The 17,071-nt window shown below is 51.9% G+C and overlaps 1 long non-coding RNA gene across 1 annotated transcript in view; it reads right to left on the bottom strand.

Annotated features, from left to right (window-relative positions):
• The window catches only part of LOC144825135 (uncharacterized), a 30,245-nt gene extending 23,830 nt beyond the window's left edge, over nt 1-6,415 (bottom strand). The window contains exons 1-2 of the long non-coding RNA XR_013609296.1: nt 6,232-6,415; nt 5,662-5,769 (exon numbers count right to left, since the gene is read on the bottom strand). This is a non-coding gene — a long non-coding RNA (uncharacterized LOC144825135). The remainder of the gene's footprint in view (nt 1-5,661; nt 5,770-6,231) is intronic.
• Between the last annotated feature and the right edge of the window lie 10,656 nt (nt 6,416-17,071).

Raw genomic sequence — 17,071 nt, 5'->3', positions numbered from 1 at the left:
AGGCAACCACATAAATCAACCCACGCATGACTCCAATAACATAAATGCATTGAAGAAGAGCCGCGCGCATGCGCAAAAAGACATCCATATACCGCCTTGCGTGGTCGGAGAAATCCGAAAGCTGATCGCAGCTAAAGAATATGCCCAGAACAGTAGCAGGCAAGGAATGCGGCCGGGAGCCTCCGGCCCCCACAGCAAGCACACCCGGCCCCGGCAGCAGGTAGGGAAATGCGACCCGGAGCCTCCGGCCCCCACAGCAAGCACACCCGGCCTCGGCAGCAGGGAGGGAAATGCGACCGGGAGCCTCCGGCCCCCAGAGCAAAGGCACCCGACCGCGCAACGCCCGCTCAGCAGGACGCGCGGTCGGAAACAAAATAAAAAACGGCTTCCAGGAACCCATGCGTCCCGCAAAACAAGCCGAAAGAACAAGCCCAGAAGTCCGCTAAAGCACGACGAGAGGCAATAATGGCAAAAGAAGGGGGCAAGAAAAATTAAAATTACGAGACAAAATGAAAAACACAATCCACAAAGTGCATAGAAAAACAACACTAGCACAACACTACTACCCCCAAACTCAATACCAAAAGGGCAGAAGGGGACAGCTCAAGCAGGATCCCAGCCCCACTCACCTGACCAACAGGTAACACAGCACTCGGAGAAGTGCAGAAAAAAAGAACAGGTCGAGCTGGTTGATATGTGTCCTTTTATAGGATTGGATGAAGCCTCTGGGGCCATATTGGAGGAGGGAGGGGAGACTAGAGCGCTGCTCTTTTATTTTACTTGGAGTTCTGTGTGGAGCCGGAGGCTCATATGTGATTACTGTGGCGAGGAAGACAGGACGAGGAGGTAATGAAATGTATAAGGCCGTAGATGCCTGCGCATGCGTGCCTTCTGCTATGCTACATTTACATCCATAGCATAGAGGCGATTGCTTGAATATGGTCTCTCTGCGAACAATATATTCAGTCCAGACAGAGAAAGTAGAACTTTTCAACATTTTGACCCGAAACTGGGGAGAGGTGCCAATTAGAACCTTAGAACCGGGGCTTAACCACCCCTCTGGGGGTTGCACCTCTGTCTGTCCCAGTGGACTCTGCAACAATCTGTATTATTCTAACTTAACACTGCTCCTAAAGCCCCTCTCATAAGCCCTGCTTGTTTGTATTATGTATTTTAACATTGCGTCTGAAGTGAGTGTTGGAAAACCTGAACCTCACATCCCCCCCTCAAGCGACGCCCCTGATCAGAGCCGCCTGGCTCTAGGAATGCAAGTCATACTGTATATGGAGTGCGGAAAGGGGTCCCTCACTGCTGCTCGCGTTCTTCTGCTCTCATAACACGCTTTTGCATGATGCGAAAATACTATGAAGATAAACAGATTTAATTCAAAACAGGCAAAGTGGAAATAATCTGCTCGGTGCCCAGGAGCGTCAGGGCATCAGTGTCTGTAGGGGGGTCGGTGAGAGAAGCATCGGTGTTTCATGAAGTAGGGAGGCATGGTGAGGCTGTCATCCGGCGAGCGTACTGACGGGTGGCAGGGTCACAGGTGACAGGGTGGTAGTCTGGGGAGTCTGTCAGTGATAGGGAGGTGTGAAGATGGGGTTTGTCGGTGTGCAGTGACAGGGTCTAGTGCTACCCTGTATGTAATATGTAGTCAGGGGGCGCTAGCATGCAGGTTGCGGTGCCTGAGTGGAAGGGGGAAAGGTGCTTCCGTGTATGTCGAGGTTATCGTTGAGAGTTGTGTAGCAGTGTCTGTGTGAAGGGTGGCATGGTTTTAAAGACAGCGTGGGTGTCGGTGTGCGGGTTTGATGGCATCGGATTGTAACTGCAGACCGTGACTGCACTGTGGGTGCTCGTGTGTGCGGGCTGCGGAGGGGGGGGCTGCCAGTGTTGTCAGGTATGTGGCTCCGCTCCCTCCCTCTTCCACGATTCAGAGGCCGCATTCCTTCCCTTGGCACCGGCGGCCCTGGGGGATGAGCGCGCAGAGCAAGGTCTACCCCGGGGGCAGTACACAGGAGCCCCGCCCAGGGGCACGAACGAGAGATGGGGACTGGCGCATCCAGGGCCATCGAGAGGCGCAGCACTGAGGACCACCACCCGGCACAGGGCAGCAGCCAGAGCTACTGCAGAGAGGCAGCAGTCCAGAGGCGTTACATGCATTCATTCCAGCCACCGAGGGGGTGAACCAAGGGCGCCGAGGAAAAGAAAGGTGCAGCTCGTAAAAAGAAAGGTGAAAACTATCGGCGAATGAGAAGACAAGACAACTTATTAGAGGATTGTAGGTTTCTAAAACGTTTCAAAAAATAATAAATAACCGGGTCGTACAACATTTCACCTTGCATACACCAGGCGGGTGGAGATGAGGGGTTTCTGAGACTAAAGGTGGAGAAGTGTGGCTCAATGGTTAGAGCAGCAGACCCTGATGCAGAGGTCTAGCCTGGGACCAGGGTTCAATTCCCCGCCTCGGCGGGTCTTGGGCTAAAAAATTCCACGGACCTGATAATTCTCGCCTCTGTGCCTATTCCAATCATGGAGTCCCACTCTGCAACTCTGGGCAATAGCTTGCTTAATCTCCACAACGGCCCCCACAACGCTAAGGATGCCTGGCCTCCACCTTGGGGGTGCCCAGGAGTGGACATCTCACAGGGAAAGCCAGGATTGGTTCCACAGCGGTATTCGTACAAGCGCCTTGAGACCCTTGCGGGTGAGTAATGCGCTATACAAGTATCAATTTACATATTTACATTTACAAAGTCCCAATGCAGAACCTCGGAGCGCAGGTGAAGTGTCGCATGCGCCCACAGGTCTAACAAGCACTGAGGAAGTCGGCGCGCACCAGACGCCGTCGCAGCCTCGGATTCCGACGCGCACCTTGGGATTGGGCCGCGCGACGTCACGTGAGCTGTCTACGGTAGAAGCTCACGCGCGCGACCCGATCCGAAAGCGCGCGTCGGTATCCGATGCTGCCATAGGGAATGCCGGGCACGGCCAGCTCTTGTAGCCACATTCCAGCACGTTGTCGGCTGAGACGCCGGCTATAGTTCTCTGGCGAGAACGCGCTTTCAGCGCGTTTCCAGCCGAGACCTAAAAACTAGTTGCCCTTTCCACGATGCTCTACCTTCCTTTCCCAGATCACTTAAATTAGTCGTCCCTGCCCTCCTGGAGGCTCAGCACAGCTCCCTGCCGTGCCCGGTGCAGCATGTCTGGTGGCAAATACTTGGAACGCCCACTCTCTAAACCGCTGTCACGCTCGGTGTGTGCGGTGGGTCATGGCAGTGGCATCACGGGGTTTGAGCCAGTGTAGCCAGGTATGTGCTGCTGGCACACGCTGCACCTATCGCTCTGCCCGTCTCTAGGAGGAGCGGGGCCTGCACGGACACAACCAACAGTGCTCTGTTCCCTCGCTGGCTCTGCTGGGGGGACGTGATATGTGCAGATGTGGGTATGAAAAGGTGGCATTGTCCACTCAGCCACGGTGTCTATGGGCCGTGGGATTTACCGAGCTACCTCGTGACATTTCTGGTGTTACATAGGTGTGGGAGTGGGGGCGGGGATGGGGATTGGGGCACGTGGGAGGTTGCTGCGGAGTTCCTAGACTCGGGGCTTGCACTTTCAGATTAGCAACTGCAACTTTCCAAGGGTTCCAGGTCTGTATTCCTTGTGTTTTAGCATGTGGTTTAAAGGGGAAAGTACCAATGTTGAGGCTCCCGCGTCCCCCACACACGCTAGGTTTTCCCACGTGTCTGGTGTGTCTCCCCTCAGCTAAGACCATCCCGCAGTTACCCGAGTGGGGAAGCTTGTTTTGCGTGCTTCCGTGAGTGTACCAGAGTACTGGGTGGTGCGGTAGGTGTGTCTGCGCTGGTACTGGGTGGTGCGGTAGGTGTGTGTGCGCTTGCTTGAGTGTTTGTGTGTGCATGGTATGGCGTCGTTTGTTTGAAGGTTAGGCGAATGTGTGAGCTGTGTGTTTGGCTGTTGGCGCACGTGTATGGAATACTTATCTTTTTTTCTACAGTACTGACTATATGCTTCTACGTGTGGCTGGGCTTGGGGACATTGGAGTTTGAAAGTAAGTATGTGTGTTTTTGTCCGTACGTGTATACTTGTGATCATGCGACTGACTGTGACTGAGGACATGCAGGTTTTTAAACCAGGGCATGCTCTGTTGGTGAGGATCTCACAGGGCAATGAGGATGAAGACTCTATTGCACGGATCTCCCCTCTGGGTTAGGGGTGTAAGGGACCGGGTCCACTATGGAGAAGATGCTGGTGTGGAGCGGTGCTTAGTTCACAATATTCTAGTAGGGCTCGAGACGGCTTCTTTGTGAGTGAGGTACTTGTGAGTGAGGTACTTGTGGGACGCAGTCGTTTGTGCAGAAGTTGCTCCTGTCCGGCGTGTGAAGGTAAAAAAAGAACAGCAAGACTGTGGTACTAGCATAGATGCAAACGTCTGATCAGGGGAGGGACAGTAGCTTTCTCACTGCTGGTTGTTAGTGTAGCTAGCGTGCAGCCTCTGTAACATGTATGTGGAAGGCTGGGCTTTGAACAGTTGAGAGAAGCATATGCAAATCTGTCTAGTTAGGGGACAGAGAGTGCTTGTTAGGTCCTACCTGAACAGTGTATGCAGTTCTTCGAGACCTTTAACAAAAAAACAGTAAATAAACGGAGCGCGGTGTCCCTGAAGCGGGCACCGCGCTCGGAATGAAAGTAAGCATTCGACCTGTACAAGCTCTCAGCATTGCGTGGTGGGGGTGGGGGAGCGGCACTGGGTGGCGGGGGTGGGAGAGCGGCTTCCTTTGAAGTCTGATGCAGAGCGCGGGGCGTGCGCAGAGAAGTGTCTGGTAGCAAATGGAAGCTGTTGAGAATGCGCGTGGTTGTGGCAGCTGTTGAGAATGCGTGTGATTGTACCTCACATGAACTGTACGCCATCCGCAGCTAGGTAGACTTTTTGAACCGCTTACTATAATCTCGACTATGAATCCCTACGGGATAGAATAGGCGAGACCTAACAAACGAGGAGAAATAAAAGTATTTATCCTCGTTGCACCTCCTTACGCTTCTGCTGGGGAGGCATAGGATTCTGATGCATTCCCAGGTTTACAAAATGTAAATTTGGGAATGTGTCAAGTTCCATGGATGTTGTGTTAGAACACCCACAGCAACACCCATGGAATGCCCCTTTCACGCAAAAAGGGAAACATACTTGTAAAGCTATGAAAAGTGATGCAGGGTGACTTTATATGGCCATGTAAATATGGGGAAGCCCATTGCGCTGCCGGTGCATCAATAAAAATGACACACCTGTGGCGCAATGGGCTTGTAAATGAGCCCCTCTGTTTCGCCCATGGCTCAGTTGAGCTGCTCTCCTGCTGATACTTCCCTGGGCCTGGCTCCCAACTGTGAACTCTTGTAGCCACCAAGCTAAGTTTTTAGAGGCCTTATCCCAAGTGTGCTGGTTAGCATACCACTACTGGTGACAAGACCAGCTGGATCCTGGCTGGTTCTCCCTCTCCTCGTCCCGCAGACCAGGATATTAAATCTTATGCAATTTCAGAGTGATATCAGGGACCATGGAGATGTGGTGGCCATTTTGGGTATGGCAACCGGGTGTGGTCAAGCGCTTGGCTTTCATTCTGCGTTTGGAAACTAACGCCCAGTGCTGACCTTAGGTTGCTCAATTCCGGTTTGGATTCTTTTGCTCCTTCTTGTTGTCTTGTGTCTTCTTGAGTTGATGCACTTCTTCGTGGACATCTTCAAGAATAATCATAGTTCCTGAGAAAGTACAAGGACAAAAGGTTAGTGCAAAACTTTGCTGCACATGCACATTTGGAAAAGGAAATGTTCTTGAATCAGGATCTGTCAAGGGTTATTACTGGACCAAAATTGAAGATTAAGTAATCAGTGATAATGCGTCTGGCACAGGGAAGAATACAAATAGAACATTACAGCTGTGATGTAACCATTGTGCACTTTGGGACAGATACTCTTTGGGGTAGCTGTATCTGAATAGCTATAGATTTGTTTTGAAAAGGGTCTCTTTATTAGTTGGGAGTGATGCACCGGACTTGAGGGTCGATACTCCTGTTGCAAAGTACTAAAAGACACAAGTATTTTATCTGCAATCTATTATCCTGTGATATCTTACTGTAGTTGTGGTTTATGACAAATTCTTGATATTTATTCTCTGTTTAGCCATCATTTTAATACTCTTGACACCTATACTGAAGAACCTACATTCTTTGAGAGTTTTAGGAGAATTAGTGAGTCTTGGAGAAATCAACAGAGTGGTGACGACTGGGCACTGTCTGGTTGTCTCGTCCACTCATCACATTCAGTCTGCTCCACCATAACTACTGGCAGTCTTGCAATTGTATCCGTCTCTTGACAAGACAGGCGTCTGGTGGGCTTCGTGTTGTTCCTACCATCTTCTGGCAGACACAAGGCAGTGGTCTTGGCTCCCTGCTGTCGTCCTGGGAAGAGTTTTGTCAATACAAAAACAAAATACAAGGAAGAAATTTACTCTGGCACATAGAGAGGTGCAATAGATCACACATGCACTACATAAAACTAAGCCCAGGAGGCCACTGTAAAGTCAAGGTGATCAGCAATCCCCAGCATCAAGCAATGTGCAACAGCCCTTGACCTCCATGGACTTGATTCGCCTCTCCTCTGCTGATGCCGATCAGCTGCTTGGCTCTGCCTAGCTGACCCCTCCTCAGTCCCTGAGCCCTCAGGTTCGTGCCCAGTGAAGGGTTCCTGTACTGCTATTACAGCCGTAATTGCGCCTGTACTTCATTCTACCCTTTTTTTCACTTGACTGTTATTAGGGCATTATTGTGAACTTCTCAGTGACTTAGTGTGTTTTTACTAGAGTAGTAAGGAGTCTTTCCCTAGTGTCCGTTTTGCTACCAATTTCTGCAGCCAGGTCCTGCTTCCCTCTTCCGCCTCTCTGCCGGCCCTTCCACCGTCCAGGACAATTTATGGAGGCCGCTGTGCAGCCAAGTGCAACGGGCATGCCGCTGGCATGCCAAAATCAAGCCCATCTGAGCCATGACCACGCCCAGCACCAGGACCCCTGGCCCTGCAGCCACCCGCCGCTACTCCACCAACAGCTACACTTCCTCCCCGCGATTCAACAAAGGACCATTCACCTGCTGCACTTCTCCTGCAACACTGGACCACCACTCAAACTGGAGCCTGCACTGTCACTGCTCAGAAGACCACTGACAACCCGAAATCACTCCACTGATTCCTGCTAAAGGCCTGATCCCTCTGCAAGCATGCCACGGAAATGTGAGACACCATCACCACCTCTCTTTGAACATTGCCTTCATTACTGAAACCTGGCTCAACCCCTCCTCGAACTCCATCACCCCAGCAACACTCGAAGGCTACAAGACGATACACCAAGACTGCACCGACTAACATGGCAGGCACCTCACCATCATCTTCAAGGAAACCATCTGATGTATCACCACCATTGATGACCCCACTTTGCTCATGGAACCCCTCAACTTCCAGCTACAAATCGACGCTAAGACCATGTTCAGAGTCACCCTAGTATACTGACTCCCTGGACCCCAACCGGATTTCTGCAATGCCATTCCCAACATCATTGCCCCCTTAGCCATCGACTCCAAACACTATGTACTACTCGGCAACCTCAATTCCTATGTCGACGACCCCAATGACTCCAACTCCACCTCCCTCCTGGAGAACTTGAACAACATCAGCCTAACCCAATTGGTCACCGAACCCAAGCACAAAGCCAGACACACTCTCAACTTCATTTTCACCTCCAGCAACAGAATCAAATTCAGTCATGTCACAGAACTCACCTGGACCGACCATGCCATCATCCACTTCAGCATCTCCGATGCTCAGCACACCATCACCAACCCCCACAGCTCATACTACCGCAGCTGGGGTAAAGTAACTGAGGCACAGTGGACACAGGTCCTCTGCACCAGCCAACCCAAAACCTCACTTTGACCAGGCCATCCAGAATTTCTCCGCTTGGATCACCGAATGTGCTGACAGTCTCCCCAATGAAACCTGCAAAATCCAGTGGTAAGCTGATTTTTCAGAGAAGTCATCCCTGATGAAGCTTCCATTTGAGGGTCAGAAGCTATTTAGCGACCAATTGGATGACATGATGAGGAAATCATTAAAGGACAAGAAACATTCCTGGTCTTGAAGGTCCTCTTCTGCCAGATCCTTCAAACCTTGGGCTAGGCATTCAAAGGATTTCTGCTAGGCATTCAAAGGATTTCTGCAAAGGAGAGTCTACATCTTATTCCTCAAAACAGCGCAGATTCCAGCCTCGTAAGTCGGGGAAGTCTCAGGATGGGTCCAGTAAGTCGGGCCCTTCTTCTTAGCGTTCCTGATTATTCCAATCCTTCAGGCCTGGAGGCTTTAGGAGAAAGGCTCAAGGACTTTTCTCCTCAGTAGAAAACTTCTATTACAGATCAGTGCGTTCTGAACATCATTCAGATCAGGTACTTTATTGAGTTCAGCTCTCTGCCTCCAGACTCGGTGTAAATCCATACTCACGTTCCCAGAAGCCCCCTTCGGAGGCAGGCCTTGTTCTACAGAATGTCTGCGTTATTGCAAAAGAAGGCCATCATCCCAGTTCCAGAGAAGGACCTGGGGCAGAGAATAAACTCCATTTTATTTTTGGTGTAGAAGTTATCATGAGGCCTTTGTCCTGTATGTGACTTAAAAAGACTCAACCCTTGGATAAATATGGTGCATTTTTAAATGGTAATCTCACAAGTAATCATTCCTCTGGTCTCTGGGCAAGACTTTCTGGCTACTATCGATTAACAGGATGCTTACTTGCATATTCCTCTTCACCTCACACAACAAAAGTATGTCTGTTTCTAAGTGGGGGGAGCTCATTTTCCCTTCTGTGTACTCCTGTTCGGGTTGAAGTCTGCTCCTAGGTGTTCACAAAGGTTCTGGCTCCACTGTTGGATCTTCTTCATCGGCAAGGGATTTGCGTCCAGCCCTATCTTGGCGATTGCTTAATTTTGGCAGGCTCAACTAGTCAGGCGGTGGATCAAATCTACACTGGGAAGGTTCGAGACGTGCTGTCGCGATCAGACCCACCGCACAGCAATGCTCAATTTTTTCTATGTAATCTTGATTCAGTTATTTACACCATTAAATCAACATTTAACACATTGTGTTTTACTCAGTCAATGTTTGAATTCATTCTGTGTCTTTTTAAATCATCATATAGTTTACATACAAAGCCGACTGAAATTTTCAAAACATACATTTTGTGTGTATCATACATTCATTTTTCAAGACTTTATGCTTCAAACATAACATTTCAACATTGTTTTAAGTACAAATCATTAATTAATCATCCAAATCCATCAGTCAATGCAATGATTGTTGGCTGGCCCAAGGCATTTCGGGACCGTCGGTCCCTTCTTCGGGGGCCACTGTGAATAAAAACCTTAAATGAAACTGTGTCAATAACAAGAAATATGATTCGCTCTAATGATTAATACTAACGAAACTCTGGCCTCAAATACTCTCGAATATCAAGGGACCAAGTGCTATGGTGTGTGGATGGGTCACGCTAACCTATTCATTCATACCACAATCTTTGAAGTGTGCAAAACGCCAGAAAAGTGCAAGTGAATTAGCAGAATTCTCAAACCCGAAAATGGTGCTAACAATCTAGAAAAAATTATTTGCAGAACCTTTCAATATCCCAAGTGAAAGCATAAAAATGTCGTCAGTTCCAAATTTCATAGCTGACCTGTGCCGAGGCAACTTCGAAAAAAATTGTTCTTAATGTTGGTCCCCAAGCTACAGGAATTGCGGTGATCTACAGAGTAGAACATAAAACATATATTGCACATTTCTGCACCGTCACAATTCCGATATTCCTGCGTATTACCAACAACAACAAAAAACGCTACCTGACGCCGGTTTTACTAAACGTGAAGTAAAATGCTCTGGACGTAGTCGGGAACAACCTGCAACAGAGTGGTTCTCTGTTACCATCAGCATACAAAAGATCGTTTAACGATTAGCACAGACTGATATTATAAGCGCTTAATGTCTCGTAATCATCTGTGGCTTCTCCGAAAATGTAACTGAAAGCTCACCAACCTCTCTAGTACGTTTAACACCCATCCACACACAATAGCACTTGGTCCCTTGATATTCGAGAGTATTTAAGGCCAGAGTTTTAATCATGAGAGCGAATCATATTTCATGTTATTGACACAGTTCATTGGCCGGTCTCTCGAAATGGAGGTCTGCCATTGGACAATGACCCATGAGGTAGATTTGTGTAGGCCGGGGGTTTAGAGAATTGCTTGACCGTCGCGAGCTGTCTGCCGGCAGCTGGGGTTTTCTAGCTCACGCGTATTGCGATTCATCCGGCCATGCGGGCGTATCGGCTGAGGAGGTACGGGTGGCCTAATTGTTGTTGGCCCGCGCGGGCAGTGAGGACCTGCTGCAGCCTGGTGTGTTGGGCCAGGCGTGGGTGGGGGCTGTGAGGGCCCTGCGCGCGGCCTCAGCCAGGGTCGCGGCGACGGACCTGGCTTGTCAGGACGACGTGCTTCCACCGCAGGGGCAGGCGACCGAGCGGAGGGTGGGCGGGGCGCCCAGAGACTCAGCGCGGGGCGGGAATCGCAAGAGCCTGCCCCCGCGAGTCTTCCCTCAGCTCGATTTCCTGCCTGGGGCCTCTGGGGCCTCTGGGGCTGTGTCAGGGGGCGTGGAGCCTCCTGTTCAGCCTGAGCACGCCCGTGGGCCGGCGGTCCCGGTTGAGGGGGCGGGGGTGGGTGATAGGCCTGCAAGCTTACCGGAGGTCATTCCTGAGGCTGGGGGGGCGGCTCTGGGCCCTGGGGGGGAGCAGGTGGAGAATCAGGTTGATGCGCAGGTCAGGGAGGGGGGATCTGAGGCAGTGGGCGAGGGGCTGTGGGATGATGCCCCCATTGATTTGTCCACCAGTTCCAGGACACCTACCTCTGGGCCCTGGGGGGGGAGCAGGTGGAGAATAAGGTTGTTGCGCAGGTCAGGGAGGGGGGATCTGAGGCAGTGGGCGAGGGGCTGTGGGATGATGCCCCCATTGATTTGTCCACCAGTTCCAGGACACCTACCCCCGCCCATGCGGGGCGGGAGGCGGACGGGAGGTCAGAGGGCCAGGGGGAGCTAGGTGCATCTGGGCTCATGGGGGCTGGGGGGAGGTGGGCCCCGGGGCCTATGCACGGGGGGTTCATGCCTCTAGGGGGGGGTGTTTTCTGGGCTACTGCCCGCCCCCTCCCCTCTCGGTCTGGGGACCCATGTCTTGGGAGGACAGGGCCAGGTAACAGCGGCTTCTAGAACAGATTCAGGAGGCCAGGTTGGCTGAGCAAACCATGGCCAGGGTGGGAGCGATGTGGGGGACGGAGATGGAGGGGCCGCATACCCCGACCTCGGAGGAGGAACGGGCGGCGGAGTTAGAGGAGGCGCGGAGGTGCGCAAAAGACAAGATGGGGACAGTTGAGTGCCCTAAGAGCAGGATGGCAGGTGTAGGGACGGCCGGGACGGCTTTGAGGCCCGATGGTGCTGGGGCCCACTCAGGCTGGAGCGACCTGAGGGGCGGGAGGGGATCCAAGCCGGCGGCTGTCGGCAGAGCCCGGGGGTGCCTGGCGGGGTGCAAGACGGCCCAAGACGCAGGACTGAAGCAGCAGGGCGGGCTCGGGCACCGGCGGCGCGGGTTGCGAATGTGTCGCGTGTGTCAGTGAGAGTGCAGAAAGGTGTGAAGAGAGCGGTGAAGGATGTGTTGGGAGTGCCTGTTGAAGTGGAACCAGTGCTGGAGTTGGACTATGGTGACGAGAGTGAGGAACTTGAGGATGGGGAGGTGCGGGATGACACGGACGGCCCGAGGGGCGTGGTGGACAACAGCGACCTTGGTGTTTTGCAGGCCCCGGCGACGACGCAGAACAAGGTCAAGGCGGTGGCGGTTCAGGCATCGACTCCCAGAGGACGGTCCCGAGAGCGGCGTCCAGCAGTCACAGGTGAGGGGTCCTGGTGGGCGGCCTGGAATGGCGGTCCACAAGGGGGTAGGAAGAAGGCGTGTAGGTCAGTGGGTGTGGGGGAGGGGTCGGTCCGGGAGCCGGAGTCCCCAACGGGCGGTCCACCTGTAGAGGGTAAGAAGGTGGACGGTAAGTCGGTGGTCATGGCCGGGGTGCAGACGGACAAAGGGGACGGTAAGGACAAAGAAGCTCCTGTACATGGGGTTGGCGATGCCCTTGGGGTCGCATTTATCGGAAAAGGTCAGGACTAAGATTTGGAAGCACGAATTCGTGGATTTTTTCAAGCTGTTACATAGGGAGGTTTAAGCAAAGGAGGGCTCGAAGGAAGAGGAATGGGAGCTGACTAGGTGGCCCAGGGTCCCGGTGACGATGGAGAACTGGACCTCTGCGTTCTTAATATATGCCAGTATTTATTGTGAGAAGTATTTGGATAGGGCTATTGCGTTGCTGAAATACACGGATATAATTCGCAAGTTGTAAGTTCAAGCACGAGTGCTCCAAGTGCGGCGGGAAACATGCCCTCACTTAGTGCCTTACACTTGTCACCCCCTCGGAACAATGGCGAATGCCAAAGGACGGGGCCACCCTGGTCAGAAGGGCGCCTACACCGGTTAGGGTGGAGGCGATGGCCCCGTGGCTCGTGTGTTACCCGGACCAGGAGGCGGCGTCGCGGCTTCTCTGGGGTTTCACAGAGGGCTTTAGGGTAGGCTATCAGGGTCCCAGGGTGCGTAGGTGGGCAGACAATTTGCGGTCCGCGAAGGAATTGCCGGGAGTGGTAGCTGCTAAGCTGTTGAAGGAGGTTGAGGAAGGAAGGGTAGCTGGCCCGTTTACCGATTGGCCTTTGGAAGACCTGATCATTTCTCCGCTGGGGGTGGTGCCGAAAAAGGAGGAAGGGGAGTTTCGGATGATTCACCATCTCTCGTGGCCAGAGGGTCACTCTGTAAACGACTTTATTGCAGAGGAGGACTCGAGGGTGCTGTATGTGTCAGTGGATGATGCGATCCGTTTGGTGAGGGTGTGCGGGACGGGGGCTGAATTGGCGAAATGCGACATCAAGTCGGCCTTCCGTTTGCTGCCTATACATCCGGCGGATTTCTCGCTTCTGGGGATGCAGTTTGGGGGGGGCATCTACGTGGACAAAGTTTTGCCCATGGGGTGCGCCATCTCAAGTGCCTTGTTCAAACTCTTTAATACTTTCCTGCAGTGGGCAATGGTGGAATCTAGTGGGTGCCGTGAGGTCACTCACTATTTGGATGATTTCCTCTTCCTGGGTAGGGCGGATTCTGGTGATTGCGGCAGGGCCCTGTCGCGGTTCCAGGAGATGGCTTCCCATTTTGGTGTTCCTTTGGCGCCAGAAAAGACAGCTGGTCCCAGCTGTTGCTTGACGTTCCTGGGGATTGAGTTTGACTTTGTGCAGTGGCTGACGCGCCTTCGGGGGCCAAGGTGACGGAGATACTGTCATGTCTCAGGTGGGCGATCGAGGAGAAGCGGATTGCTTTGAGAGCGGTACAGAAGCTGTTGGGCCTCCTGAACTTTTCATGTAGAGTGGTCAGGGCAGGGTGGACGTTCTGTAGGCGGCTCGGCATGGCCATGTATGGGGCAGTGCTTCCACACCACAGAGTCAGGATTTCCATGGGCGTGCGGCTGACTTGAGGATCTGGTTGACATTTTTGGCGGACTTCGACGGGGTGTCCCTGGACTTTGATGAGGAAAGGGCGGTTTGGCAATGTCAAATTTTCTCTGATGCAGCTGGGTCAGCGGTGTTTGGCATCTTCTGGGACGGGAGGTGGTGTGCGGAGAGTTGGCCTGCTCACTGGTTGCAACAGGGGAGGAGCATTGCTTTCCTGGAATTCTTTCCTTTGCTGGTGGCGTTGGAGGTTTGGGGGAGTGAGTTTCAGAATAGATCTGTGCTTTTCCACGTCGACAACATGACGGTGGTGGAGCTGGTGAACCGCCAGAGGGCCAGGGACCTGAGAGTGTTGCGTTTGTTGCGGAGATTCATGTTGGCTTGCCTGCGTCTGAGTGTGGTGTTTAGGGCTAAGCATGTCCCTGGGGCGAATAATGACATTGCGGATGCTTTGTCTCGTTCGCAGTGGCAGCGGTTCCGGCACCTGGCACCGGGAGCGGATATGTGCAAGACCAAGCTGCCGGACGGCATCTGGGCCTTGGGGGAGTGAGGATGATTGTCCTGGTGGAGCGTTCAGTTGCTGATACCACGAGGAAGACATATCGGCTGGCATGGTCAGAGTTGAGTGCATTCATGGGGTGGCGTCAGGAGTCAAGTTTGTGTGACCGGTCAGAGGTAGAACAGGGCGTTAAGCGTTTTGTGCTGTGCTGTATAGATAAGGGATTGACTGCGGCTACGATATCTGGGAAACTGGCAGGGATCTCTTTTTATTGTACTTTGTTTCTGGGGTTTGATCCTACGAAAGATGCGATTGTGAGCAGGATGCTCCGAGGTTGGGGTAGGGAGCGTAGGATGGGGGAGGGTAGACTGCGGGAGGCAGTTACGTTTGAGCTGTTGGTTCGGCTGGTTGGGGTGTTGCCGGAGTGTTGCTATGATCTTTTTGAAGTGAGGATTTTTCGGTTGTGTATGGTGTGGATGTTTTTTGGTGCGTTTCGGGTTTCTGAGTTGTTGGGCACAAGGACGCGGGCTGGTAGGGTGTTTGAGGAAATTCGTGTGGATGGGGGCGCTTGGGGATTTGGTTGGGGTACTCCAAGACGGATCAGCTGGGTAGGGGTAAGTGGGTGTGGCTGAATGAGGCGGATGGCGGGGATGTGTGCCCGGTGGCCGAATGTCGGGGGTTCCTGGGGGCTGCACGTGTGACACAAGGTGAGATTTTCTGTCATGCATCAGGGGCACGAGTGAAGGCTGGCCAGTTGTTGGCGGTGTTGCGCATGGCATTGCGATGGCTCGGTTTGGAGGCATCTGGTTTTGGGACCCACTCCTTTCGTATTGAGGCTGCAACAGCTGCGGCCCGCTTGGGGTGGTCCTGGGATAGGATCAGACGGATTGGGAGATGGAAGTCGCGCTGTTGCGAGAGGTATGTGAGAAAATGAGTCGGTCCTGAGGGTAGTCGGTTGGCTGGAACGTGGGTTGTAGTTTTGTGCTAACATATTTCTCTTTCGTAGGTTGCGTGGGCGGACCAGGGACCAAGACGGTAACCTGGATTGTGGGGCACTCCTTCGTACATTGGGCATCTAAGTACGCGGAACAGCAGGTGTACGGCCGTAACCTGGGACTGAAAGGATTTACATGAGGTACACTGGTGGGGTAAAGCAGGCATGTGATGGGGGCACTACTGCCCTGGCTCGCAAAAATGGTCCCGCAAAAAGGATGGCCGACCTGTTGATTATTCATCTGGGAGAAAACGATTTGGTGCAGCTGTCAGGTTTGGTGCTTGTGCAGCTGATGCCGAGGCTTGAAGGGACTTGCATTGCCTGGACGGAGTTGGTACCCAGGAAAGTGTGGAGGGGGGCAATGAAGCACGGGGCAATTGAGAAAGCACGGAGAAAACTCAACAGGGCGATGAGACTTTTTTGCGGGGACAAGGACATTAAAATGATATCACACGGAGGAATTCGACTGGAGGAACCTTTAGTTTTCAGGGACGACGGAGTGCACCTGTCTCGACTGGGGAATGCATACTATATGATGGAGATGAGAGATGTGGTGAGCAAGTTGTGGAATGAGGCGATATGGTGTTGCAGGGAGTGAGTGCGGATGGGTGCAGTTTGCGAGGGGACAGCGGACCCGTGGGGGGTGGGGCAGGGAACCGCCCTACAGGGGGTTCCCTGGTTGGCGCTACTTTGAAGGGAGAGGGGGGTCAAGAGCGGGCACACCCATCCCTTGGGGGGGGGGAGTTCGAATGGCAGCTAGAGGCATGACTGGAAGTTCACAAGGATCGAGCAGGATGACAGGTGATTGGTGGATATGAATGAGGTATCGGTATGGGGCATTGAGTGGTTCGTGATGATGTAGAAAGGGTGAAGCTTGTGAGAAGGAAAGTGTGAGTTGGGGTTTTGAAGTTATTTATTTGCTGATGTTATTGTTATGTAAGATTACGCAGCCTGGTCTAATAAAATGGCCTTTTACGCTTAAACACTGCGTGGTCTGTTTATTGCGCGATGGCTGCTGCTGTGTGCTGTCTGTGCGCACTGCAGCCAACTTTGAAAGTGTTCTAATGAGGTTCGCCCATCTCTGCAACAGGGAAACAGCCATGGAGGGAGAAATTGTTTGGCATTAAGTGACCAGTCTAAGCACTACTGCCAACCAGTAGGAAAGGTGGAAAACACAACATTGGTAATTCTAAACACAAGTGGTATAATATTGCAAGTTGCACAAATTTACATTTCGTTGTATTGCCCTAGTGTGTCCTTGTCAGATGCGGGTGAATTCAAACCTTGATCTCAAGCATTCAATTAAACACCGGATTCTGCTTTCTTATTGGTTGAGTGGGTTCTGTTGTGAAATAATATGTTGATGTTGTGTTTAAGTTTTGTCGTCAGATTGTTGCAATGTTAATTATTGTTCCGTGCGTGTAGCCGTAGATTTAGGAATGCAAGTAAATGCCTTTTACAACGTTGGCGTGAGCTACAAAGCTATGGCAAAAATATGAATACCCAATTAGAAATCTTATTTTTGTCTGGGGGACAGAAGTTTTTCAATTGTATCAGCAAAGGCATATAATTCTCTGCAATATTTGCTTTCTGCTCTAATTCTAGTATACTGTTGTTAAAGAAAGCTCTGGAAACTTATATACAGGGCTTAAAGTAAAATGAAGAAACTGGGAGGAGGTCTCTCAAAGGGGCGTGGCTAATCTAATAAAGAACGTGGCTTAAAACAAGTAAACTAAATATCTGTGCTAAGCATACTGTGCCACACTACTGGATCTTATCACATCACATTAATATTACTCCGTGCCTCTGCAATAACGACTTTGCATTTCTTGTGAGGCAATGTTTTTGTTTTCGTTCTACCTACATCCCCCTTGCCTTTGTCTGACCGTATTATCATTGCTGCGTGCCTG

Source organism: Lissotriton helveticus, chromosome 3_1 (assembly GCF_964261635.1).
Source record: "Lissotriton helveticus chromosome 3_1, aLisHel1.1, whole genome shotgun sequence".
Taxonomy (NCBI): domain Eukaryota; kingdom Metazoa; phylum Chordata; class Amphibia; order Caudata; family Salamandridae; genus Lissotriton; species Lissotriton helveticus.
This window is presented reverse-complemented; position numbering and strand designations above follow the sequence as displayed.